Consider the following 13,182-nt stretch of genomic DNA (forward strand, 5'->3'; position numbering starts at 1 on the left):
AAAGATCAAGAACATTTCTGCAGCTTGGCAAATGTTTTCTGCAGTCTTATTGGAATTTAAAAAAAAAAAGATTAAAGGAGGATAAAAACATTTTGAATTCATTTTTGAAACAGCTTAAGTTTGGCAGTTGTTTTGTCCATTTAACTTTTATGAATGTGGTATTTACCCATAATAATAATAATAATAATAATAATAATAATAATAATAATAATAATAATAATAATAATCAAAAGTGAAGTTTCCCTTGTAAGTTTAAATTTGTATAACAGAATATTGTGGATTGTAAATTGATCACGTTCACTAAGTTTATTAAATAACCAGTTATGTACATCTCGCCACAGTTTCCTCCTCACTGGGCACAAGAAGAATAAATGTTTTTTTTCTGGATCCATTTTAGAAAGTGACTTCTTGTCTGCTTTAACGAAGGCTCCATCAAAGAAAGCTTGTTAAAATGCCACCAGATGTAGCAGCAGGTCCTTGGATTTATGGCAAACTGAATTTGAAGTATTTCATATTTTTGACTAGTTACTTAAGAAAGTGAAAATAATTCTAAAGTCTTTACAAGTAAAGTACAATATTAAATATTTTTTTCTATTTTAATTTTCTTAATTGTGACCTACGGCACAAAAAAAAAACATAAAATATTGTAATATTTCATTTTGATTGAAATTCATTCCTCATATCAAACCACTCTTAAACATCATCAGATGACCTTGCCTGGGCTAAGGAGAAAAAGAACTGGACTGTTGCTCAGTGGTCCAAAGTTCTCTTTTTGGATTACAATTTTAAGCAATTTGCATTTTAATTAGAAGTCAAGGTCTTCAAGTCTGGAGGAAGAGCGAAGAGGCACTGAATCCAAGGTGTTTGAAGATGCTTCCATCTGCTGAGAAGCTTTATTTAGATTCTGATTTCCTTTTCCAGCAGGACATGGCACCTGCCCACAGAGCCAAAACTACTACCAAATGGTTTGCTCACCATGATATTACTGTGCCATATTGTCCAGCCAACTCACCTGACCTGAACCCCATAGAACCCCGTATGGGGAACTGCCAACACCTCAGCAGGGCCGCAGGGCGATCGCCTTCACGCCACGATGCCTGATGCAGTAAACCGTGGTAAAGAAGCCCCAACTGAGTTTTCAGTGTATAAATGAACTTTCTTTTCAAAAGTTGGACATTTCTGTCTCATTAATCCTTTTTTGATTGCTCTTCAATAATATTCTATTAATTTGAGATATTGGATTTCAGATTTTTATGAGCAATCAGCCAAAAAAGAAAGAAAAAAGGGCTTGAAATATTTTACATATAATGAATATAGAACATATGAACGTTTGCCTTTTCAGTGACTAGAAATACTTTTTTTTTGATTTTCAGATTTTTTAATTGCACCTGTATATGTGTCATGGTTCACATGAGATAAACATACAAGATTCAACTCACAAAAACATCTTTTCGTAGGATTTCATGCAATAATACAGTAAAAGAAATCTACATGAGTGTTGCTACATGGTGTTAATCGTACAACATACAAATACATGGATGCAGCTATGAGGAATGAAAAATTTGAAATTTTACACTTTTTAAATAATCAGAACTTTAAATTAAACAAACTTTCACATTCAGATGAATCTTAAAAAAAGTTTATTAAAAGATTAATACTTGTTTTGTATCTTGCATTTGATTCAATATCCCATATCTACGATTACTAACAATAATAATATTAATACCAAGATTCTGATCCAGGCCAGCAAGTCAAATTCCAATCTGGGCCGGTCAAGATCAGAATTCCAATATGGGCCAGGTTGGGGTCAAGATCCTGGGCCGGACCGGATCAGAATTCATAGGAAAAAAGAAGAAGATTCCATTCCAGGCCTATAGAATTCTGATCCAGGCCCAGATTAGAATCCCGAAGCCTGGATCAGAATGCTATCATCTTCATTCCATTCCAGGCCGGCCTGTGATAGAATTCTGATCCAGGGCAGCCCAGATTCTAATCTGGGCCTTGACAGATGTATTGTGACATACTAATTCATTTTCTGACAGACTTTATGGTAATGTAGTAATAATATTGGAATGCACCCCCTTTCTAAGGTCTTTACTTGAAGCCTTGTTTAACCTGCACCTTCTCTGTAAGAAAAATGAAAGGACATTAGTATGTTTGCATTTCAAATTTCTTCTAAAATCAACGCTTTATTTTCCCAAAACTAAGATAAAAATTTGTGCATTTTTACCTGGAAGTAGGTTGAATACTTCAGCTATTTAGCCCCATTCATTTGTATTCATAGAAGACCATCTCGTGAGCACCCTCTTGGTGAATTGCAGTCAATTTAGAGACAATAACATTAATAAAAAGTGAACAGCATCTGCGTTAAAGGAACTCTTAACATGTCAACGACAAAGAAAAGTGCCGACGCAGCAGTTGGGATTAATTATACGGTCTGTGTGGTGACCTCTTCCTCGGCATGAAAGAAAGAAGAATGAAATTAGACGTAATGATGATTACAGATCAGATAAACCCTCCCTCTGTCTGTCTTTGTAGTTTCTCTCTTTGCTGGCTGCTTTGTTTCCTGTTGGGCACCGAGTCTCTATTTTCTGTTATTGTTACGGAGCTGATGTGGAAGTCTGCTCTCTTTCCATTCTCCCATTTCTTATAGCTCTCTGCCAGGATGGTATTTTGTTGGAAAGAATGAGGAGTTGCCCATTTTATGTGTTTGAATCCACAGAGACCAGCCATTGTGCCAGACAGGAGTGTTGCAGTGAATGTGAATGAGCTGCTGATGAGAGGATTTGATAATCTCATTCAGGGCCTCGTGTGAACGTGTCGGATGGGGATGTGTGTTAATTTATCTGCAATGTGTAAGTTACTGTCCTTTTTTTGTTAACAATAGCCTGCTCTGTCAGCCACCAGTTCTTATTTATCAATCGCAAATGTGCAGTTACAGTTTACCATCGAGTTCAGGGGTCGGCAACCTTAGACACTCATTTGGACCCGTTTCCCATGTGACAGAAAACACTGGGAGCCACAAAACCCCTTTGAAATCTAAAATTACGATAACACTGCATATATCGGTTTTACCTTTATGATATGTATAAAAAAAAACTAGTGTGTCGCATTTATGAAATCAATGAACTGCTACAGAGAAAACGAAATTTTATTTCTGCAACAAAAACATTTTTAACTCCAAAAAAAAAAAAAGACACTGGGTTGAAGGTTACCTTTAAATAAAATACTTAATATCTATTTGAGTTATCCTTGTATTTATGAAATAAAAAGCCGATCTTAAATTATCCACCTGCAGCAAAGACGGAAAAAACACTGAAATAAGTTGAAATTGACAAAAGCAGCAATAAATAAAAATTTAATGAAAATCATGACATGCTTTTGAATTGTGGTTCAACCGAAACAAATATAAAAACAAGCATGATGGGACCTAAAAACTAATATTTAGTTGAACAACCCTTTGAGCCAATCACTGCCATCAAGTGTTTTCTGTAACTCCCAATCAGACTTCTGCACCTGTTGACAGGTGTTTGGATTTTGGCCCACTGCTCATCAGCAAAGTGCTCTAATTTGTCTGGGACATTTTATTTATTTTTTTAAATTATTCTTTTCAACCACAATTCAAAAGCAATGTCTTATTTCACTAAATTATAATTTAGCAAATTTTTATTTATTATTACTTTTTTCAGTTTCTACTTATTTGAGTGACTATTGTGAATTTTGCCTTTTCTTTAATGGAACGGTGTGAATACATTTGAGGACGACTGTAAGTATCTGTACGTTTAAACAGCACTGTGGAGGAACACAAAATGATTTTTATGAATTATTCGAGTTATTTTATTTCAGTGGCTCGACCTCTTAGACAGATTGATAGAAACATCACACTCATGAGAAGTTTTCTAGGTTCAGTGAGAGTGTGAGAATTTGAGAACAGCAGTTTTTCTCAAATCACTCCGTTTACTTTTCCGCAGATGAAGTGAATCATATCTTCTGCAAGAAACGCCTCATTCCAAAATACAGACATTTGCACGTTCTGGGCTTGAAATCAGATCTTGAGTCATAACTGTTGATGAAAGTGTGGTCCATTTTTTCTTGAAGTACTTTAAAGACTGCTGTAAAGGGGATCAGGTGGTTGTTCAACTCTGAGCCGTCAGACTGGCGTAGCAGATGCCCAGTCTCTTTCTTCCACTTAAGTCTCTGGCTTTGAAACAAGAAGGTCAGAATCCTCCTGCCATTGTAAGGAGAGCTTGGCTGTGGTGCTACATCGATAACCTGAGTGTATGGAAGGTTGGGCAGAGTCCTCTTTTAGTGAAATGAAAAGGTCACTGCTTTACAGTCTAACATAAGGCGAGGACAGGCCACTAATGTATGACGTGCTTCTGGTGATAGAAGTCAAGCTCATGAATTCATTTACATCTGTCATCTCAATAGCTTGAGGTCCTGATGTGAAGGTTGCTGATAGACTGTGTTACTCTGCCTACAAGGATTCTGCTGCTTCTCTTTTTGAGCTGTAAGTAGCCAATGAATGCAGTCATAACTGTCCACTTCAGAATGGTGGATTCAGCCGCTGACACCCTCCTTGTTGACATGTTTAACTCCTGTGTTAGGCTGTTCAGGTGTGGAATAATAACCAACTGGTCATCTGAAGTCTTACCAGTGTGGCGTGCTACTGATAGTTCTGGCGACTTCTGCATAAGCAGCTCTGTTTGGATTGAAGAAGCGGCTCTCATTGCATTTACATTAATCATCATTATCCTGTCTTCAGGTTGAGCAAGATCATTGGTTGTGAAAGCTTCTCGAATGAAACCAGAATGCAGTGACAAAAGCATGGAGGGTGCACGGTTTTAAGTTTTAGAAGAGATGGTTTGAATAGTAACACTTAATCTTGATCATCTAAAAAAAACAAATGTTAACTCTAAATTATTGTGAACACTTGGATATTCATACTGTACTATACATGCAAGGTCTCAAAATGATACTCCTGCCTGCTCGTTAATTTCACATTCCATCCATCCATTATCTATAAACCACTTATCCCTCACTAGGGTCATGGGGGGCTGGAGTCTATCCCAGCTGACTCAGGGTGAAGGTAGGGGACACCCTGGACAGGTCACCAGTCTATCACAGGGCTACACTCAGAGACAGACAACCAAGCACACTCACATTCACACCTACGGACAATTTAGAATCACCAATTAACCTCAACATGTTTTTGGACTGTGGGAGGAAGCCGGAGAACCCGGAGAGAACCCACGCTGCACGGGGAGAACATGCAAACTCCACGCAGAAAGATCCCGGGTGTCCTCACTGGGACACGAACCAGCAACCTTCTTGCTGCGAGGCAACGATGCTAACCACCGAGCAGCCCTAAAATCACCTTGCAACGATTAATTTCCAAAAGGGCATGTCGACAATAGTCCTCTTAAGATCTGCTTAATTTCCTTAACATGTTCATCTTTTTGAAAGCTGACTTAAAATTTAAAATGATTGTCATCAGGTTTGACATACTGGAGATGTTCTCTGCGGTGTCTCTCTGAGTGTCCTCGCTGTCTGTTCTTACAGCTCAGGTAATGCTTTGTTAAATACACAAGATGCAGTGATATTTATTGTTTTTTTTTAATTGTTTGGTCAGTGTTTTGTTAAAAAAAAAAAGAAGAAAACGTGTGTGCAGAGAGGTCTGTGGGGACTTTTGTGGACTTGGGAAGATGACGAAATTGACATCATGCAGACCCTAGTGGACCCTCACACACTTCTGGAAAAGAAAAGTTCAACCGGCCCTTTGTCAGTGGGTGTCTGCAGCTGTTTTTGAACTTTGCTTTTTGTCCACGAATCAGCATGATACACGGACTGTGCCCCCTGGTGTTGAATGCAAGGAAGTGCTTTTAACTATTGATGGTTGGAAATTGCACCGCAGCCAAGCAAGAGAGGATAAAAGAGTTTTTTTTTTTTACTAAGGGAGGAGGTTATTCTACCGCATGTGCAGCTCAATTTTGTAAAATATTTCAATACAGAAGGTATAACCCTTGACGGTATGTGTGTCCTCTGTATGTCACACAGCTGGCCCATGTTAAACTATCTTAACAAGTTTGTTTTTAACTAGACATTGAAATGATTTTAGCTGTTAAACCATTGAATAGCCTGTTTGCACATCAGGCACACTTTTTGTATCCCCCAAAGAAGAGATCATGGAGGTAGAGATCATGTGGAAACAGGCCACTGACAACTCCAACCATGCATCCTGGTGTCCGTCTGCACGTCTGCATGGGAGTATAATCAAGTCTTAATGATTATGGTTCTGTACTGGTAGAAACATTGATATCAATGCATCTCTACCTTCCTTACTCACTCAACCAAAACACACATGATGCCATTTCTGCTGTGTTCTTACTTCTTTTGTTCAGAAGCAGCATCTACGGCTCCTCAGGAAGGTACTTCATTCAGCCTTTGAGGAATTTTACTGGCTCTGTAAGACGCCCAGGGATTCTGTTGCTCACAAGAAAGTCTGTGATGGTCTTGGCTTTCTACTCAGTTTAGTTCAGCATCTTAGTTTGGAGAGGAAATCCCATCAGTTTCTCTGTGTAGTCGAACAAATGGGAGAGAGGGAAAGCCATTTGTTTTCATGGTTCTGAATACATTTTCTTTATTGATTGGAGTGATGCGCTCAGTGCAGGATGTTTCAGACATTTATCTTTAAATGTGGTAAAAGGTTTCCTTAATGTTTGTGGAAGTCATTCAGCGACTCTGGTTGCTGCAGACTACAACCTCAACAGTCAGCTGGTTTGCATTTTTAGGTTGGCAAAAACCTTGACTCTCTACATTTGTGGTAATTTGATACAAGAACCAATCGACGTTTCTCGTGGCGAGCAGTTCAGCAATCTGCTTCAGCTTGATTCTGCTTGGTTTGAAGCATGTTCAATGTACCCAGCTGTTCGTTGCACCAGCTGGCTATACAAAACCTAAAAATCTCCATCAGATGTAATGGCGAGACAACCCAGGACTGTTTAAGAACAACCAGCAGTCCGCCATCTTTGTCTGGTGCAAATCAAACGACTGCACTTCTTGCCTTAAAAACATCACGGTCTAGATCGCAACGTCCTCTTTTCTGAACACAGCTGTTTGTTGTTTCACTACAATGCATTCATTCTGCCCAAGAACTAAGTGTCCATCTTCCCATTTGCATAGCATGTGTTTTGTATAGGAATTTCATCACTATCACATTTGATTGGGGTGAAATCAAATAGTTCCAATTCACCCTTAACCTGACTATCATACAACTCTGGGTAAAACCTTGTACTTTCAAACACGATCGACTCCGGGGAGAACGCATTGCCCCTGCTTTGGTAGGCCTCCAGCAACTGATGTCTCTCTGGCAGATTTTTATGACGTTTCTGAAGTTCTTACTTGCCAGACTACACCTCCTTAAATAGCCGTGTTTGCTTTCACATCTCATCATCCATGTGCGAATCAGTCGTGCAAACTGAAATGTGAGATCTGCATTATGCAAAAGGAATCCAAGTTTTTAAGTGAGAAGAGCTGATGTCTTGTTTCAGCCACCAGTGTGAGGTGCAAAGCTTCATCCTGTCATCTCTGACCTTGTCACTGAACAGTACAGACAGTAATCAAAGTACTGACCAGTTTTGAGCAGCATGTCCCCCAAGTTTTGTCCCTCTGGTAGGTAAAGCATTACTCTTGTTCTGAATCTCTTGTAGAAGTCACAATTCTTGATTTAAGTGCATCATAATTGAACCACTTCTTTGTTTTACAAGGAACTGCAAGTACATGACCAAATCATAGTCAGCTACAGTCGTCCTCAAATGTATTCACACCCTTCCATTTAAGAAAAGCCAAAATTCACAATAGTCACTCAAATAGCTGGAAACTGAAAAAAGTAGTATTAAATAAAAAAATTCTAAATTATAATTTAGTTAAATAACACATTGCTTTTGAATTGTGGTTGAAAAGAATAATTTAAAAAAAGCAAACTGTCCCAGACAAATTAGAGCACAAATCCAAACACCTGTCAACAGGTGCACAAGTCTGATTGGGTGTTACAGAAAACACTTCATTGCAGTGATTGGCTCAAACAAAATATTAGTTTATGGGTCCCATCATGCTCGTTTGCTTATTTTTTTTAATATATATATATATTTCTGTTGAACCACAATTCAAAAGCAATGTCATGATTTTCATTAAATTTTTATTTATTACTGCTTCTGTCAATTTCAACTTATTGCAGTGACAGCTGTTTTTTCCCCTTCTTTAATGGGAGGGTATGAATACATTAGAGGATGACTGTATGCCCTCCAATAAATGATGTGCACAGCAGGGTGGGAGTCTTTCATGTAGAATGCATACTCATATAAATGTGTGAGTTTGCCTTTGTGCATGTGCATGTCTGGGTTATCTTCCAACTCCAGCAACGGTTCACTGGAACTAGCTGGTGTTTTCTCAGTTGCTGTTGACAGAGCATTTCTTTGAAAACAACTTATTGTAGTTCATTTTAAATTCCATTTTAAACCAAAGCATTTAACTCCCAATTCCAAACCTTTAACTTTTGCTTTTTCTCCTGTCTTTACATATTCCTACTGTATGTTTAACTATATTTTGTTGTTGAAATCTAGTTCAGTGAATGCCGTTATCACCAAGTATTGTCTGCCTTAACACCACCTTCGTCCATCTTGTTTCTTCTTAACAGTAAAATCAATAAATTAATAAATTAATCCATCAAATGTTTTTAAAAAATCATTATTGACTTATTTATGTAGGGTTGCCACGAACTGGAATTTTAGTTGGTGATTATTTGTCATCCAAATAACCATTGATCAGTGAGGACAAATGTTGAAACAGCGCCATCAGCCCGTTGACTGTGTGATGTGGCTGAAAGTGGTACTGCAGGACATTGACTGGACAGTTCCGTGATATTAAACATAACCAGAGATGAATCAGAAACAGATTTTTTGCCAGGTAATACGAGGAATTTGTTCTGGTGGGTTAGTGCAACAATAATAAATCTAGGGTAAGCGCTCTGATGATTGACGTCTCCAGCATAGAAAATCAGGAAGCAGCGCTACAGCTACATGTGTGTCTAGAATAAATAAATAAATACAGGTTATCCCACAGTCCACCTCAACAAGCAGTCCAGAAGTGATAAAAGTCTATATTTGATGGATAATTGATGAGGATTGTTAAGAAATGTATTTGAGGCAGCTGTACCGTTACCCATCATTCCACAGGGCAGGTTCAGGAGCATCAAAGCTAAGAGGCTAATTTGAAAAGTAAAGCAGCTGGAACAGTGAAAACAGTATCTGGGGACTGGATATGACAGGGAGAGAGTAAGAAACTCAGAAATTTACAGACAAATGTTTCAGCACCATCAGTGATCTGGGGACCACATCAGAGTCCTATAAATAGCAGGTGAGCATGAGGCATTTCCAGTGATGAAGCATTTTCTTTCTTGTCCCAAGCCTTTAAACAATGCAGTTTAAATATACAGTTTTACAGCAGAGAAAGCCATTATGTGTAGGTACATACAGGAGTAGCACCGTGAAAGGCCTGCTACATCACACGACCAAGCCTACCTCTGGAAACACAACACCACAGTCGACCTGCACTTTGTCTGTGAAGCTCGGTTGTGTTGGTGGTCTGTGCAGTACAGCCTTTAGAGACGCAAAAAGTGTGTCGTGATGTTCCCCACATCGAGGTAGACAGGCTTCTAGGCTTCTGGGCAAACATGGCAAACCAAGGGACAGAAGCAATTAGTTCTGGGACTGAGGGTTTTTTGTTTTGTTTTTATAAACAACAGCCACAAAATGAAATGTTGTGCCCACTGATGATATTCCTAACAAATGATCTAAATGAATCTTTTCTATGAATTAGTCTACAATGATGAGAAAACAGGAACATTTTCAAAGTAGCACTAAATGCTGCTCAGCTCCCTTTGGCGGTACATTGAAGTCTGTTTCCTTGCCATGCGGTCAGAGACAGCCTGCATGTGGAGCGGATCTTTCTCAGTGATGGCACTCTGTGTACTGGTTGAAGGGCTCCCTGGAGCAAGCTTCTGGCCTCATCAGTCCAGAAAGCAAACCTTTGGTCATGCCGGTCAAACAGTAACGCTCATCTAAGGTATTTCAAAAAGCGAATACATTGGTGAACAATTTGACATGAGACTTGAACAGAGACTGCCATCCACAGTCTTATAGTTCATGTTAGTGATGACCTACAGATAGTTTGTAGACGATTACCTTCATGTAGTTAATAGATGTTCTGTCAACATGCCACTGATAGTTTGTTGAGAGTTTGTAGATCTACAAGTGAACCTTTAACTTGTGACTAAAATTAATGTTATTTAGGGTTTTCGTAGCGTTCCATGCATGAGAAGAAGACACCACCACTCCTGGATCAAATGCATCTGAAAGCATGGTGACAGTGGCAGGAAGAGTCACAACCCCATAACACATCCTTTCTTCACAGTGAATAGGATGTTGCAGCAAAAGCAGCATTTGGAGCACTTTTTCCTTTCTTTTAAACTAACCTCCTGTAATTCAAAGCCCTACTTTAGGACAATAGAAAGAGTAATAGATAGGACGGAAAACAAAGCATTTCATTTACAGTGTTGACAGAAGCTTGCACGTACTTAGTTTAAAAAAATGTGACCTTAAAAATCCTACAGTCGTTTCCATAGATCTGGTGTGGCAAGCTCTAAAATCAATTTAAAAAGATGAAATGAGAATAGAAAATTACAGTGAAGACTAACAATGATACATGAGAGCTCCTTTACAAAAGCTGTACCATTAAGTGAAATGAGTGTCCAATCCTGATATATGAGCTTACTGCTGTACAGAAAAACAAAATTAAGAACATGGCGGGACAAGAGCATCATTACTCACCTGCTGGTGCCTCAGAGTTCATTGGCCCAGACTGAACAGTGGTGTGTGTGTCTCTGAGGAGTTTGGATATTCTAAAGAGTACAAATACATATTTAAACAATACAAGGAAATACAATTTAATGTGCTGTATTTAAATTGAAGTTGCATAGCAAAAGCACATTTAAAGTTACCCAGCATGCCCTGGTTGTGGATGTTCATTGCTACCTCAGTTTTAAATGCCTTTTTAAGGTGTCTAGTCATTTTTTGTTTTTAGTGGATGATATTCCTCTTGAGGAACCGATGATGGGTAGATGGTAAACCATGTTTAAGAAGTAGTTGTTGTTTTTTTCATTTTGGCAAACAGCTGTTCCACTAATTGACTCTTGACTTTCCCGGCGAGTTGTGGGACCAGGCCAAGTTCCTGCGGGGCGTCTCAGGAATCCTTTGTGTTGTCCTGATGGAATCAGTCATACAGAGCGTCATGCTCTGCCGAACTGGTTTCTGGATGGCCATCACAGTCTGGTACCAGTTTGTTACAGTTCAGGAAGGTAGTGACACCTTCATTTTCCAGCTTTGTTTTTGATTTGTTGTCTGTAGTTGGGACCCTGAACCATCCTTCACATGGTTTGAAAGGCAGACTTTCAGGTTTTCTTAGATTCGTATGTGTGGCTCCTCTATGTGCAAAGTCATCCATAACAATATTTGGCATGTGTGTCCAAGACAGCAGGATGTCAGTGAAGTCAGGTGGGCTTTCTGCTGGAATGTTGCACTTTATATTATGTGCACTACCACATGGGGTAAAATGCAGTTAGCGCTGTTTAACAGACCTTGTGACTTGTCAGAGGACGGACAGAAGAGGCATAACTGATGATTCAGGTTCATAAAGTGTCGTCGTAAACTATGACAGAGAACAAGTTTGCCCAAATGCGTTGACTCTACTAAGAGGATTGCAGCCAGCATGAATACACCTCTGCTTTCTTGACTATGACGAATTCTAATGCAGTGAAAAAAAACGTCTGAAATGTTAACATAATTAAACTAGATGATAGGGCATTTTTTAAAAAGTGACCCTTGACCTCTAGAGGAGCTATTTTTGCACTGATTGATCCCAAAATCTGATCATTCTGAGGAGAGGCCATTCATAGCTCAGCTGTACAATATGAGCTTGTTAGAGCGAGAGCCGGTTCACGGACGGACGGACAGACAGACAGACAGACAGACAGACAGACAGACAGACAGACAGACAGACAGACAGACGGGACCCCTGGTCAGGAGCAACTGTAAATAGTAAAATGATGAATATTAAATAAACATTCACACTGACTGTTATTCCTGCCTTGTGTAGCTGACAGACAGTGATCATTTTAATATGCTGTTATCATCTTATGAAGTTTCTTTAATATGCTTGCTATAGTTAATGATCATCAAAATGGCACCATGACTCACTTAAATGAGCAAACAAGCTAACAGTTGGTTTAGCTCGCAGGAGGCTGTCATTTGTCTGAACATAGTTTGCTTCTCAAATTTTGGCAGGTTGACAGTAGCTTTGCTGTACATGTTTTAAATCAATAAAAGTTTATTTCCAGTCAGTTCTAACGCTGTGACGGTTGTCCACCAAGGCGAGAAATGATAGAAATTATTCTTTTGGCATCCAACTGAGTAAGTGACACAACAGCACAGACAGGTCCCTGTCGAGTGCGACCCTTGAAGTGAAGACTGCGCAGCTGCAAATACACTCAACTCTCCTGAGTGTTGAAACAGCGCCATCAGCCCGTTGACTGTGTGATGTGGCTGAAAGTGGTACTGCAGGACGTGGACTGGACAGTTCCATGATGAACATGACCAGAGATGAAGCGCTCTGATGATTGACATTTCCAGCAAAAGGAAAGCAGGAAGCAGCGCTACAGCTACATGTGTGTCCAGAAGAAATAAATAAATACAGATTATCCCACAGTCCACCTCAACAAGCAGTCCAGAAGTGATAAAAGTCCAAATTTGATGGATAATTGATGAGAACTGTTAAGAAATGAGGCAGCAGTACCCATCATTCCACGGGGCAGGTTCAGGAGCATCAAAGCTAAAAGGCTAATTTGAAAAGTAAAGCAGCTGGAACAGTGAAAAGAGTATCTGGGGACTGGATATGACAGGGAGAGTGTAGGAAACTCAGAAATTTACAGATAAATGTGTCAACACCATCACCATCTGGGGACCACATCAGAGCCCTATAAATAGCAGGCGAGCAGCTTGACTTTTCAGTGGGTAATAGTTTTCTTTCTTGCACCCAGCCTGGTTTTGTGCATAATTTGCCTTGTAAGTC

This window comes from Stegastes partitus, unplaced genomic scaffold, assembly GCF_000690725.1.
Source record: "Stegastes partitus isolate 25-593 unplaced genomic scaffold, Stegastes_partitus-1.0.2 Scaffold104, whole genome shotgun sequence".
Lineage (NCBI taxonomy): Eukaryota > Metazoa > Chordata > Actinopteri > Pomacentridae > Stegastes > Stegastes partitus.